The sequence below is a fragment of the Cornus florida genome, unplaced genomic scaffold, assembly GCF_030987335.1.
Source record: "Cornus florida cultivar Cherokee Brave unplaced genomic scaffold, ASM3098733v1 CherokeeBrave_3.0.0_Hap2_Chr08, whole genome shotgun sequence".
In the NCBI taxonomy this organism is placed as follows: Eukaryota; Viridiplantae; Streptophyta; class Magnoliopsida; order Cornales; family Cornaceae; genus Cornus; species Cornus florida.
In genome coordinates, this window is record NW_026775578.1 from 65,340,196 (window position 1) to 65,355,503 (window position 15,308).

The 15,308-nt window shown below is 37.8% G+C and overlaps 1 pseudogene; it reads left to right on the forward strand.

The window, feature by feature from the left end:
• Window positions 1–14,957: 14,957 nt before the first annotated feature.
• LOC132272072 (small nucleolar RNA R71) lies at window positions 14,958–15,056 on the forward strand (annotated as a pseudogene).
• The last annotated feature ends 252 nt before the right edge of the window (window positions 15,057–15,308 follow it).

Below are 15,308 nucleotides of genomic sequence, written 5' to 3' on the forward strand. Positions count from 1 at the left end.
CGACCAGTCCTGTCAACTCTGAAGGATATGAAATCTGTATGCAACTAAGCTACCTCTGATCGGTAGCTAGAGTTAGTGCTGGTCTGTGCTGTAGGTGCTGGAGGATGAACATGCGATGGGCCAGTCTGCTGTGATGCAGCCGGTACATCTAGCTGGGAGGTGGATCCAGAAGTAGTAACGCAACGTCTCTGTCTGGGAGGAGATTTATCAGTTGTATCACCCTCTGGAGCATCGCCTGCTACTACTGCCTGTGCTTCCTCTTTCTGTTTTTGCAGCAGGCATTGAAGGTCTTGTTCCACCGGGTCAGATCATAAGCTCTCTTGGCCCTGTCAGCGTCGGGCTCTGGTATCTCCTCAGGGTCAAACTAGTATCCCTGATCTATGAGCAACTGTGTGATAAGATGGCCAAAAGGTAATAGCCAGGTCTTAACTCTGGTGGTAGGCGTAAAATATAAGTTTTTCCAGAACTTGTGAATAAGCTCCCAGACGAGCGCAGGTATGGAGATCCAGTGTCCCTGATGTAAACAATATAAAGCCTGAAATATGCCCTTTTTCCTCTGAGTGCCATGACTGGTAGGGAAGGCATTGAGGTAAAGCACAGAGTCGAAGAACCAGTACCGGGGATCTATCTTGACCCAGTCTGTAATGACCCGATCATTTTTCTTCCTTTTCTTTTTCTCAGATTTTAACGGATATTTTTTTTCCGTTGTCTTTTCCTTTTTGGGTTCGGTTTTTCATCATTTGATGTCGTCTTGAGTGCTCTGGAATGATTTCTGAGATTCTTTTCCTTAGATTGACAACTTCCTTTGGGGATTGTGTCATTTCCATATTTTATTTTTCCGAACACTATTCACATTTTGTCTTTTTCTCGTTTATCCTTTTTCCTTGCACAACCTCACTTTTTGTGCTTGGATTTAATTCCGGTTTTGCATGCATTCATGATATTTGATTTCCATGATAGTGATATTTTTACTTTTCTAGAAAAGTATGTTGATTGCTTCATTCTTTCATAAAGGGGCATTAATGCATACTTTAGTGCAATTATTCTTAACTTGTGGGGTTTTATTGTAATTAAATAAAGTAATTATTTTTCATCTTGGGGACCACTTTGCAATTAAATTTGGAGGATATTTTCAAAAAGGACCTTTTTGTAATTTTTAAAAAAGTGTGACAAGTGTCACACTCTCATTGGTCCACTTGTTGACATTTGTGTGGAAACACTTTAATGCATTGGATGATGACATTTGGAGGGTGAGGATTCACCCACTTATTGGCCTAGGATTGGTGTACTTGTTGGCTTGGATGGTTGACAAGTGTAGGTGTGGGATTAAGCCTAGGAAGGAGCCATGGATTGGTGACAAGTGTAGGTTCACAATTTAGTCTTGCAAATATCTTTGGGCAACTTTGGGATTATGATTTTAAATGAGGGTTTTTGTGCAATTGACCATAGATGTGTATGTTGACCATGGTGTAAGAACACGTACTGAGTGGAGGATTTCTATTTCCTCCACTCACACTTAACCACATTATTTCATTTTCTTCCTTACAAGAAAACCCTAACCTCCATGGATGGAGCTTGAAGCCTTAGGCATTGACCTTGATCTTTGAGGCCCTTCCACTTACTTTAGACCATAAAGCTTGGAATATTTTTTGTTCCCCTCATCCTCCTCTTTAAACCCTTGAAGGATTTAGCCTAACTCCTAGTTTTGCTTTGGTATCTAGAGATTCAATTCTCTAGTGAGGTATTGATCTATTATTTTGAAGTATTTTTATGTCATTATTGAGTGTTTTACATGCATGAAAGAGAAGGACTTATATTTTGCCCTTAAACTGTTTTAACTTGAAATTAATCTTGTCAAATTAAATACAGAATATGAAAATATACTCAATTAGCTTTCATTTAGTTTTGGTTTCATGTAATTTGGATCTAAAATGAATTATTATGAATTTTTGAAGTTGCAAGCTAGTTGCTGGAAATTTGAAGCTTTTCCTTTTCGGTCCAGAAATGAATTTTTATATAGAGCTGTGGTCCTTCAATTACCTTGAAATTTTTATTGAAACTTTACCCATGGGTTTTACACTACCCCAATTTTTTTCACGATTTTAGAGCATTTCTAATTTTTTTTTAAAATCCGAAACTATCTGCTGTCCATGTTTTTATTGCAGCTGGAAAACATATTTTTAGATGATTTATTTCACTAACCTTTTGACATTGGATCATGGTTTAAATTTCCAGTTTTACACTCTCATATGTTTACTTCCAAAATAAATTAGGGTTGCCCAATTTGGATGTCAAATGAATTTTTTATGAATTTTCAAAGTTGGAAGTTACAGGCTGAAAATGTGTTTTTTAGGCAGAATTTGTTTCAAAGTTGTGGGTCAAAACTATTTCAATTGGGAAAATGTTTTGTTAAACTAATTTGATATTATCAAATTAAAGTGTTTAAGCTTTCATTGGGCTTTAGATTCATTCAATTTGGGTTAGAATTGAATTTTTTATGAATTTTACAAGTTGAAGGTAGCAAGCTAAAAAATCTGTTTTGTGGACTGAAAATTTGGGGTGATTTCATTTCGGTGGTAATTGGGATTTTCATTCCAATTGAGGCAGGGAATGTTTTAGGATTATTTGTGTATTGTATTGTGTGTTTGCCATGATTATACAACATATATGTATGCCTTGTTTCAAATCTAGAAAGTTAGTAATTTTTATTTCTTTGTATAAGATTTAAAATTTATGATGATGTATAACTTTGATTTGAATTGTAACATGTTAGAAAATTATGCTTAGATATGTTGGTTAACATATATTAAATTTGGATCATTTGATTAAGAATTACAACTTTTATTTAATATTTATCTTTAGTGAAAATTTAATTCACATGGTTCTATCAAGCATTAATCAAGTTGTAGTGTAGTATTTAAATAGGCCTTAGCATGTTCTCTAACATAGATTAAATTGAGGGCATTTGAAATTGTTTAAAAATCTAGAAGAAATTAATTAATTAGCTTGATTAATTTTGTTTTAAGCGTTTTAGTCACTTAACTTGTCATTTGATGTTATATATATGATGACCATGACATGTCTTTCAATATATATTAAATTGAGGTTATTTGGATTAACTTTGAATTTAGAGAATTTAAATATTTATGTTTAATTAAATTCTACTTTATTACTCCATGGATTTAATTGCATTTTGGAAGTTGTTTCTATATTTAAATCATGGATTTGGATTTGATGCATGTTCACTTGATTACTTTTGTGCATTGGATAACATAGTTGTTACTTTTATATTCATGAGAATATGTTTTTCCTTATTGAATATATTGTTGCTATGTGTAAGGAATTGCACACTTTGTATTTGACATCTTACATGCCATAGTAGTTGTTAATTTTGACCATGTATTGTATAAGTTTCCAAAATTTAGATTGTGCTTGGTAAATAGTTGATATCTTGTATATACGTGTTGATATATATACGTTGTTGCACAATTTGTTGATTTTGGAAACTTGGGGATGTTGTTGTTTGGCTACGGCTAGGACTTGGTTCTAGTACGGGGGATTGTCCCTCTATATAGTCTAATACGCACATAGGGAAGTTACCCATGGGCTAGTAACCCTAAAGTAACTATGTTGTCGGTCTGATTCGACGTGACGTTCGAGTATCCACTTTGTTTGATTTTGTATTTCATTTCAAGTTGATAACTAGATGATATCGTAACTTGTTGTTCCTTATTTGATCTCCTATTTTGCGCTTAAGATGTAGCTTTGTGAAAGCATGCTTCATGCGTTGTATTTGAAGTTCCATTGTTGGTTAAATTGCATCGATATCATAATTTGTGTTTTGATGTTCAAATGTAGTTTAGGAATGACCTTATAGATTTATTTTGAACATAGACGTTAGATGGCATGACCCACACTTGTTGTTTTCGTAATTTTGGATTTCAAGTTGAAGACTTTGAGAATCTATATCTTGTTGCCTTGTATAACATGTTTCCATGTTGTTTGAATTGCATGAACAATGTGATATGATAGAAATGATCTAGGTAGCTTAGGATGCTCCCTGGGTCTCATCTTGACATAGACGTTAGATGGCATGAGCCCCTTTAACATGTTTCACCATAAGGTGATAAAATTGTAAAATGTTAGGTCGATGCATGCTCATCTCCTACGAATAGCTTTATGTTACTCACCCCTATGATACTGGGGCATATTTCAGGTACAGGACTCAGGATTTGAAGATTCCATTGCTCCTTGGACGGCTTACAGTTTCTGAGTTTCTATTTTATACAAGTGTTATCATAAGATGCCTCTTTGTAGCCCTATTTGTTTAAACTTGTATTCGTTGATTCGTATATGTAAAGTGTACGTAAGTGCACTCTTTTCAATGTATTTAACATGTATGAGATGAGGCCAGAGGCCAATGACATGTATCTCGTTTTCTATGCACTTTTGTTTTCAAAGTTTATTATGAAAATATTGGAAAATGTTAAGTCATTGCTTCATAACTTTCGCATCGGGTGTTGGAATTTCATATCTTTTCTGCCCGGACTCCGAATCAGACGATTCTTGTGTCTAATTTTGATTATTTTTTGTTGTCCTTCCAATGGTGTGCACGGTGGCACCTTTTTTAGCGAGATATGACCATTTTGCCCTTAGTTCATCTCTTTTCGGGTTAGGCATTCTTGCTTCATTTGCTTGGCTCATTTGAATTCCGTGGCTTCATGGAGAGTCACTTTGGGGCCTTAGGGATGACGTACATCTCTTGAGGTCATTTGGCTTCTTTCGCTTCCACATTTCGGGTCCGTTATTGGGTCAACTTCCGGTTCATCACAAACGCACCGGATTGAGAAATCTGGGTCGTTACACAGTCTAAATATGTGTACCCCTCATATGCCACCTGTGGAGCTAATGTGGCAACCATGGTCTGCTTAGTAGAGAATGGTGGATGATCAGGGTAGAGAGGTTCCTGAGTGTCCTCATTTAGTGGAGGAATGAGGGGACAACGGCTGGCAGCAGCTCTAGCCGGCAAAGAAATGTCTATCTCCTGACCATCGATGGTGGTGTGTAGAAGAAGTCTGTCATCCTTATCCATCCGGAGGTGTTGATAGAAAAGAGCAACCAACCGGGGATAGACAACTGTGTCTGCAGGAGTCATAATGGCTGCTGATAAGGGCACAAAACTCATTATTTTATATACTCGATATATATAATTTAGTAGCATTTGTATTATTTAAATATTATTAGATATAGGTTTTATATTTTATTTGTAATAATTAGAGAAGGAGAAGAAAATAAGCCAATATAGAGGATAAATGAAGAAATTATAGCTGCAACAGAGAAAAAGTTACATTTATTACAATACAGAAGAAGACTCAATAACATGAGCAGTGTAAAGAATGGACAGCAGTATGGGCAAGAAAAGAATGGTCTGACATGGAGCAAGAAAAGAATGGTCTGACATTGAGTATGCGCGAGAGATTGTTCTCCAACTCTCCATCTATATATGTAGATTAATACAATGAAGCAAGGGAGCTCAGTTTAGGAGTTGAACAATAGGATAGGTTCTCTCCTCCGGAGAGCTGCTCCGATGAGTCAGCTAGCTCAATACTTGCGAATTTATTTTCTGCATTTTTCTTATTTCATGTATTTCAATTATGTTTTTATCTTTAATTTAAATGCTTTCTTAATTTTTTTCTATTAAATTAGATGTTTTAAATTTCAGTAGATTAGTTCAAAATCCAAACAATGTTTTAATATTCTTTTTTCTTTCTAAATAATAATTTGAATCTAAGTTCCAATATGTTGTGGCGAGTAGTCGTCGCACCACAAGCTTAAGAGTGTGCATTAAGGCGAGGACCAAGAGTTTTACATTTATAAAAGCCACTACTACCTTTCACTATAAATATAGCTAGGGCGAGTAGGGATCGTCCCACAGGACTGTGAGGATCGAGCAATGTCGTGGAATCACACTTAGGGCTAGTAGGTCGAGTGATCAAACAATTGGTTGGTTGGTTGATTAAAGAGCAACTAAATTAAACTAAGTAATAGCAAAAGAGTGCAATTAAGAGTAAGTAAGAGAGAAAGAGAGATCTTGGGTTTAGAGATCACCACCAAGCAATGCATTTCTATATCATTGACAAGTGATTAATGAGGGCAATTAGGGTGTTGCAATATTGGTGTGTGTGTATTTGGTTGATTCAATAAGTAAGGATGACTAGTTAAGCATGTATTGTCTAAACATCATGTAAAAGACACAATATATCTAAGCTATGAAGCATATATTGTTTAAATAACATGTGAAAGACACAATAAATCAAAACAAGTCATTAATCCTTTCATTAAACTCACAATCCAAATACAACACAAGGATAGAGACATATACTAATTGCATTCAAAAGCTTGGATCATCAAACAACAAGCATAGATTGTCCTCCCATTTAAAACTACACTACAACTACACTACACCTACACTACTAGTATGAAAATAAAGTAGGGGAGAGTCACAACCCGAACCATCAAGAGAATCACAAAAGCATTCTTTTAAGCACAATGTTTTGACAATCACTAAATCTATAGCATCAATACACATAGACATGCATCAATAACACAAAATCTAGAGATAAGCACATGAACATCTATTCTAGCATACATAGACATATAGATAGAATAAAATGACCAATTGGAAGCATTAAACCATATAAATCATTGAATAAACAAGATCTATATATATTAAAGTATTAAAACATCAATTACAACACTAATCCATCAATAATACATAAGATTAAGATATAGAAATCATGCTTGGGGCTAACTCTAGCCCCAAGAGGATGTCTAGCCACTCATGGTGATGATGCTCCAACCCTCAAGGGCTAATTCCATGGAAGAGGTTTGCTCCTTGTTGATGAAGATCTCCAATGGTATCTCTAGCCTCCTCCTCCTCTAAGCTTCCTCTCTAAGAGATGGTATCAATATAATTGTTGGCTCCCCTATCTATCTATCCATCTCCTCACTAAAAAGCAATCCTTATCCTTATATATGTAGGCTAAAATCACTCCCCAAATAAGCTAGGGTCGTGCACATAATATTCTCCAATGATTAGATAAAGGAAAACTTTCAATGAGCTGGAATTTTAACTTTTTGCACTCAGAGGAAGTTCGATCGATCGAACCTTGGACTTGGATCAATCGAACTGGTTAAGATCGATACAACTGGCTGGGCTTTTTAGGAAAAGACAAATCCGAAATATTTTGGGAGATATTTTTTGGAAAAGGACAAAAAGTAGTTAGTGGGTGGACAGCTATGGATAAGATCAATCATTTAAATAAGGACAAAAGTGTTCGATCGATCGAAGGGTGGTATTGGATCGATCGAACTTTTGGAACTTTATGCTTTTGGGTCAAGGCTTGGATCTGTCTTGAAGTGCTGAGATCGATCATTGTTCGATCGATCGAACCTTGGACTTAGATCGATCGAACTTGCTGCTTTGCTTCATGTTGCTTCTTTCTTCCTCCACTTTGCTCATTTCTTTGTTTAATCTCAGAATTGCTTCAATTAAGCTCTTATTTGGCTGAGTTAGCTTATTTTTGGTATAAGTGCCTGAAAATGGAAATAATATGAAATCAATCTAAAACGGCAAAGTAAGATAGATAATGGAACTAGAATGCCTAAGCTTAAAAGGTTTAAATACGCACTTTTCAGTGCTCATCACACCCTCAAACTTAAATATTGCTAGTCCCTAGTAATGAACTAGAAAGTAAAGGAATGAAATGAACAAATATACAACTATAAACTAGAAAAACAATAAATGGATAACGCACCTTTCGTAGGGAACACGATTACATTTAGCATATGCAACAAGCCTTTTAACCCCCTAGGTTACCCCTAGTGGACAAGTAAAGTCTCGTGAGGGTTTCCAGATATTGGTACCCACAAACATTAAGCTCATTCTTTCAAAAAAGGTACCAATATTGCAAACAAGCATTGGGAAAAAACTACTTCAAGTATGCAATTTTTCAACCCTTTCTAAGCAATCTCCCAAAATCTCAATACCAAGCAAGCAAATATGGTCCTCCACACATCAAGAAAATGATCATGCAAATCAAAGCAACTCTAGAATTCTTTTGAGTGGACCGGCATCAATGTGTTGCTATCTTAGCCAACTAAAGAATTAATCACATCCTTACCCTCAAACTAGCACACAAATCTAATACCGATCATTAAGACAAAAAGTGGACCTTTTATTAAAGCTTTATTATTCTAGGCGCGCTTATTCTTTTCACTCGATTTTTTTTTTTTAAGGATCAAAGATGGAAGCATAGTGCAATGTGTTGATCTCTTAAGCTTTCTAGCGATTCATGAGGTCGAGCGTTAGGTCAATGACTCCCAAACCAGACGGCTTTAGGGCACTAGGTGTTCAAACACCCCTATGGACTTACAAGCTCAAATCAACTAGGCTACAAATCAAGAAGTTCAGTGCTTGATGAGGCAAGAATCCCGGCTACTTAGTGAAAAGGGGTTGTTATCCACCTTTATCAAGAATGAAAGCTTTCAATGCACTACTAGCCCAATTGGGATATAACCAATTCAATAATCAACAAAGCATGTACCCCACAAATGAATGCTAGTGTAGAAGACTAGAGTGAATCTCAAAACAATCACAAAATCAAGATGATGTGGACCACAAATGCAAGCAAGATCTCAATCTTTCGAAAAATTTACTCCTAAATGGCTTCCACAAGGCATAGAAAGAGTATTGGCCTCTTAAGTCAAGCAATTTTTAAATTTTAAGCAATATAGTCCTCAAAAGATCAAAATCATAGCTACATATGGACCAATCATAGAAATATCCCTCAAATACACAAGTCATGCTAAAAATTTGAATTTAAAACTAACATTGTAGAGCACCATTCTCCCCAAACTTAAATTGCACAATGTCCTCAATGTGCAAAGAGAACAAAGGAAAGAGTATACCAGTGCACCTAAGCAAGAATGATCGGGACTGAAGTATCCGAAGTGGGTGGCATGGCCCCCCTAAACTTGGGATGACCTGTGGTCCTGAAAATTGGCACTTGGATAAACTTATCAGATAACAAAATAGGATAATCAGTGCACAGTGGTCATACAAGTGTAAATGGGATAAACAGATAACGAAATGAGAGAGGTATAAGGGTGCTCTTGGAAATTAGGTAGCACTCTCTCGCTGAAGTCACTGTGATGCACCTAATGGAGTTAAACATACAGATATGAGAATATAATCACATGACATCCATAGCAAAAATAGATATATAAAATAGAGAAAGTGCAGGTATAACAAAAATATCAAAGCCGACAGACCGGCTATAAAAATAATACAGTGACAATAATAAAGTATCAAAAGGAGAGAGGGATCATAAGATAGAAAGGAGTGGGAGCTCGAGAAGATGAGGTAGGACGGGCAGGTCTGGCTCCGCGGATGTCTCTAGATAAATTTCTGAACATGGTCGCGACATCCGTGCGGAAGGCAGCGAACTCCACTCTGTGGGCCGTGAAGTCAACTCTGACGGCAACAACAGCATCCTCGAGCGTCTGCAGACGCACTCCGAAGCCGAGGGTCAAGTCTGGTATGGATGAGTCAGAAGATAGCTCCTGGGTCTGCTCCTGCTCGTGGATAGGTGACCTGGCTGTAGAATACTAAGCTGCGTCATCCGTTGAGTGCTCCAAGTCAATGTCTAGATCAATGTCATCATGCTCGGTAGCTGGATCGACTGGTGCATCGTCCGCTACAGGATGTGCTGCTGCTGCCTCTGCCTGGGCCTGTGCTGCCGCCTCCTCCTCTAACTCCAGCTCTACAGCCGCCAGTACGGCATGGTCCTGCAGGCGAGTGATAATAGCTCTTGTCCCAATCCTTCTTGAGGAAGTGATAGGAACCTCTCCGGGGTGCTCCTGCGGGTGGATGGGATAGCGCTGGTCTATGAGAATCTAGGTGATGAGGTGACTGAATAAAAGAGACTTAGCCTTTCTGGGCACCTTCTTATTGACGTACTCGTCATAGAGCTTCCTCATCACGCTCCAGATAAGCGCAGGAATAGACACCCAGTGGCCGATATAGAAGGCGTACAGGGCTGCTAGATAGTCGCCCCACCTCTGAATCTTGTGTCCCGCTATGTATATGTTTCGATAGAGCACCGAATCTGTAAACCACAGGTAATCCGGCAAGAATGTTCGGGTGGCGAAGGTCTCGCCACTAGCATGGTGACCTGTGAGAAAAATCACCATATCGGCGTAAGAAGGCCTGTGGAGCCTGGGATATATCTCCTGTAGCTCGGGCGGGCACCAATGTGGACAGCGAGTCGAACGGGCCAGAGTATCCACTGTAATGGTGATCTCATGGCCATCAATAGAGGTGATGAGCTCTGCCGTAGTGCGCGGCGACGGTTGGAGGTTCTGGTAGAACAACCGTACCAGTTGCTGGTAGATCGGCTCTGTGACTGGGGCAAGAATAGCTGAGAGGCCCCGCTGAATGATATCCTGATAGGCAGATCGAGTCAGTATCGATCTGGAGAAGAATGCGGTGTCGAATGCTGACTCGTAGTCGATAGTCATGTGTACATATCGAGACATGAGTCTTTCACGCTGTAGATGAACTGGCTGAACAGGTGGAGCTAATTGAGCTGGCTGCTTTGGTGGAGCCGGCTGAGCTGGCTGCTCAGCACCTCTATGCGGTGGAGATGGTGATGAAGTGAATGCTGGACGAGCTAGCGACTGGGGTGGAGTAGGGTGTAATGGCTCCTCTGTATGAGAGGGCTGCGTAATCTCCTCTATGTGTGCTCGGGGCTAGGATCCCAGACATGAGATAGACCAGCCCTATCGTCAAGTCTACGTCTGAAGTCGTGACGGTGTCTACGTGCTATCGTCTTAACGTGAGCCATAGTCTACAAATAGAAATTCAAAAGTTAGTGCCAGCACATATAGAATATAAAGCACAATATAAAAACATGTATGTCAAGTAAGATAGATAAAACAAAATATCGCATAATTCTATGTAAGTGGCAGAATATGAAACATGCTAAACAATGTGAGTATGAAATGCATCCAATGTGGAATATCACAGGCATTGGGCATATATAAAATAGCATGAACATAAGATAAGATTAATGAAGTGTGTATATAAGATCTGTGAAATTCGATCGATCAGAAAAGAATTGAGATCCATCATAAAAGTTGGATCGATCGAAGGTTGGGTTGGATCGATATCAAATATTCGATCAATCAAAAATTTGTTCGATCGATCGAACAATGTGACGATGAAATCTAACAGTCACAGATCTGTGACTTTTGAAGTATGGGGCCCACACGAGTGAGTTCGTGGGCCCTCCAACAACACAAATCAAACCTAAATGCACTCCAAACGTGGCCCAAACACCCAAATCTAACAAAATCTTTAAAATCTATGCACACATATACACACACACACACATATATATATATAGACATGGACGCTAAAGCTTTGAGAATGGAAGATTCAACATGAGAGCAACATGATTACGACATTTGAAACAAGTATTGATGCATGAGAGTTCAAATCAGGGGAAGGATGTCTTGGATCTTACCTCAAGAGAGCGAGAGAATGGAGAATGAAGTGAGATGATCTAAGATGAAGAGGATGGAGATGAACTGAGATTCGAGATGTTTGGATCTCGCCGGACGAGTTGCCGGAGCTAGGAGAGATGATTCACAGTGAAGAGGGACGAGATGCTAGGGTTTGGTGAGTGAGATCGATCCAAATGATCGATCTCATGACCCTTGGTTCTGTTTTTAAAAACTTTTCCCGACTAGTTTGATCGATCGAAGATGAGTTGTGATCGATCGAACTTTAATGAACTCCTTTCAAAGTATTTTTTGATTTTTGGTTTTTTGAAATTTGAAAAAATAAAATTAAAAGTTGGAAAATAAAGTAAAACAAAATATTTTTGATTTGCTTTGATTTTTTTTTTATTTTTTTATTTTTTTTATTAATTAAAAACTAAATAAATTAAAATATTTTTAAATTTTTGAAAACTTATTGAAAATTAAAACAAAATAAAATGAGAGAGAAAATAGAATAAAATAAAAATGAAAAAAATTTTGGATTTTTGAAAAGTTGAAAAGTCAAACTAAAATTAAAATAATAAAATGAAGATTTATGATCGATCGAAACAAGACCTCGATCGATCAGACAGAGGTAAGAATATGCAGGTTTTTGGTTCAAAAATTTGGATAAGTGTTGGAACATGAGATCGATCGAACTGGGAAGTTGGATCGATTGAAGAACTTCTTGATCAATCTTGGAATGTTTCGAACGATCAGACATAGAGCTGAAATATGCAGGTTGATGCAGGCTCAAAATTTTTCTAAGTGTTGAGTCATGAGATCGATCAAACCTAGAAGTTGGATCGATCGAAGGTTTTTTAATCGATCGTGGAATTGGTTCAAACGATGGGACAGAGAGGTGATTTAGATGCAGGTTTTTGCAGGTTGAAAAATTTTCTAAGTGTTGAGTGCAATCCACAGTTCGATCGATCGAACTCCAATGTGAGATCGATCGAACTTTGCCAAATGCTCAATTATGACATAAAAGCTTATGCAATCCTCACCAAAGTTCCTTGAAATACATATGAACCAAAAACAAGTATCTAGACTTCGCAAGAAATGAAATGAAAGATAGAAATGGGGGAAGAATAGGGTTTTGACACCCTACGAATGCTTTTGCTAGTCTTTAACGTCTTTAGCAAGACATTGGGCTCTTTTAGCCCGGATCAAAGATCTTATAATGCATCCCCTCCTTGTTAGGGTGATAGATGCTTTGAACTCCACCCAACAAATGGTTCTTTGAAGAACTTGTTGGACTAAGCTCAAAGGAAGTCTTTGGTCCCTTGTCTATGCAATTACAACTTTTGGGCTTCCATGCCCTTTCAAAGCAAGAATTTGAAACAAGACTTTTAAAATGCAAGGTTGAAGATGATCCTTTGAAAGTTTTGGTTTTACAAAAAAGCTCATTCCCTTGGCATTGAAGATCATACCATTCATCTACAACATTAACTTCTCCTTCATATTTGTCAAATGAATTGGGTGTGGGATTAAAGATATTCAACTTCACCTTTATGTGGCCAAATGAAATCTTCATTATCCCCGTCCTACAATTGGTGTTGGCATTAGTGGTTGCCAAGAAAGGACGGCCAAGGATAATGGTAATTTGGCTCTTAGGATTGGGAACCGGTTCCGTGTCTATGACAATGAAATCAACCGGGAAGAAGAATTTGTCAATCCTTATCAAAACATCCTCAATTATACCCCTAGGCTTCTTAATGGATCGGTCTGCAAGTTGCAAAACTACCGACATCGGTTTCAATTCACCTAAGCCCAATTTGACATAAACCGAGTATAGAAGAAGATTAACACTTGCTCCTAAGTCAAGAAGTGCCCAATTAATGATATGATCACCAATAATGCATGATGTAGTGGGTGAACCGGGGTCCTTAAACTTTGGAAGAGTGTTATGTTGCAAAATTGAGCTTACTTGCTCGGTCAAAACCACTTTTCTTAATGCTTGGCTCTTGTTCTTCCGCTTTTGGGTGCACAGGTCTTTCAAGAATTTGGCATAAGCCGAAATTTGTTTGATTGCATCCAATAGTGGAAGGTTAACTTTCACTTGCCTAAACATTTCCATGATTTCATTACTTTTTACCTTTTGCTTGTCTATTGAAATAGATCCTTTGAAGGCATCCGGAAATGGAACCTTTGGTTCAAACACTTTTTTGAAATTTTCTTTTGAACTCTCTTCAACACAAGAAGTTTTCAAATCATTTTTCAATAAAACCTTTTCAACATCATTTTTCAAAACTTCTTTTTCAAACACATCTTTTAAGAATTTCTCATCTACAAGGTCATGTATATGCAATGAAGGAGGAATGGGATGTGAAACGAGACGGGTGACAACTTGAGGTTGCACCGGTTTACTCTCTTCATTGGACATTTCAACTTGATTGTCCACAACTCTACCACTCCACAAGGTAGTCACCGCATTAATAAGTTCAATGGCATGGCCTTCCGATGAGGAATGGGTTTCCACAACACATTGTTATTTAAGTGGGGCATTAATGGGCATCTCTCCCTTCTCTCTTGCATTGAGAGTGTTTGCTATTTGCCCTACTTGGGTTTCTAGCTTTGCAATAGATTGAGAGTGAGAATGAAGCAATTGAGTGTTAGCCTCTAAAGTGCCCAAAGCATTTAAAACTTTTTCTTCAAAGGCGGGACTTCTAGTATTACCTTGGGAATAGGATTGGTTGGGAAAATGAGAATTAGCAAATTGATTCCCTTGTGATTGATAAGGTCTATAACCTTGGGATCCTTGGTTTTGAAGTGGAGGTGGAATGTATTTCCCTTGGAAACCGCCTTGGGAAGGGTTTAAGCCTTCTCCTTGGTTTTTCCAAGAGAAATTCGGATGATTCCTCCAACTTGGATTATAATGAGTACCATAAGGATTGTTCCCTTGGTTCATAAAAGCCGCATTGCCTTGTTCATTAGGTTCACTATGCACTTGTCCATGAGGACAATGAGAAGTAGAATGAAGAACACTAGAACAAGTCATACATGTTTTATTTGATGCATGATGAGAATGGTTAGGAAAGGAAGATACTTGGTTCACCGAGTTTTGGTTAATCAAAAATTGATCAAACCTTTGAGACAAAGACTTCATTTCGGCGGCTATTTCATTTGAATGTTCGACTTGATGTAAGCTAACACTCTTCCTACCTTGTGAATTTCTACCATTCTTAGATGATAGTGTTCTATGCAAAGAATTTTCACTCATGCTTTTATAGAGACGCCACACGTCATACGCATGCCTATCAATATATGAGCCACCCATGGAAGCATCAACCATACCCTTATAGTTATCCAAAAAGCTCTCAAAGAAATATTAAACTAATTGCCATTTGGGCATGTCATGATGTGGACACTTCCTAAGCAATTCATTGAAGTGTTCCCATGCCTCATGAAAGGTTTCTCCATCCCCATGTGAAAATTCTCGAATTGAGGTCCTCATGGCATTGGTCTTAGAAACCGGATAGTACTTCTTCAAGAACTCTTATTGCATTTCTGCCCAAGAAGTGATTGAAAAAGGCCTAAGATTGTTAAACCAATACTTTGCCTTGTCTTTTAAGGTGAATGGAAAAATTTTGAGTCTTAAGACCTCTTCCGGCATGTCCGTATATTTTACGGTGGAACATACTTCAAGAAACTCATCCAATGCTTGTAAGGTTCTTCACTTGGAAGTCTATGATAGTTAGGAA